The following is a 705-nucleotide window of genomic DNA, read 5'->3' on the forward strand; positions in this document are numbered from 1 at the left end:
GATAATATGCAAATTGACCCTAACCGCAGAATGACCAGAACAACCGCTAGACCAGTCACTATGAGGTGCACTGATTACCTCTTGGTCTTTCCCCCGGCCAGCAGGCTGCAATTGCCTGATGGCGAACAGGGAACCAAGGGTGGGTGGCGGGGGACACAGGTGGTGCCAGGCCGAGGCCCCCATCTGCTGGTCGCCCCACATGCAGAGTGTGACCCGTGGCAGGGGCAGGGCTGGCGAGTGGGTAGGAATGGCCGACTTCTCAGTTCCTTCCCCTGGCCAGTAGGCTCCAATCACCTGATGGTGAACAGGGAACCAGGGGTGGGTGGCAGTGGGGGCGTGGTCGGGGCCGGCTGTGGGCAGCAGGGGAAGAAGGCCCTGATCACAGGCCAGGCCTAGAGACCATACCCATGCACGAATTTTGTGTGCCGGTCCTCTAGTAGGATATAAAACTACCCTCCATCTATGGAATGATAAGCTGACACCCAAGACAAAGCTTCCCATATTCAGTACCCTACTATTTTCTGGTTGTACCCAAACAAAATTAAACAGCCAGTAAACTACTTCACCTCTTAAGAAAAGCATTTGCACTTAAAAAAAATGGGATGAGGTGGAATTTCTTCCTTGTTAAAAATGTTCCTAGAGCTACTAAAAAACTTGCATTTATAACATAGTTGATAAAAATATTCATCTGGATTGTACAAGAAG

Source organism: Myotis davidii, unplaced genomic scaffold (assembly GCF_000327345.1).
Source record: "Myotis davidii unplaced genomic scaffold, ASM32734v1 scaffold1716, whole genome shotgun sequence".
NCBI lineage: Eukaryota > Metazoa > Chordata > Mammalia > Chiroptera > Vespertilionidae > Myotis > Myotis davidii.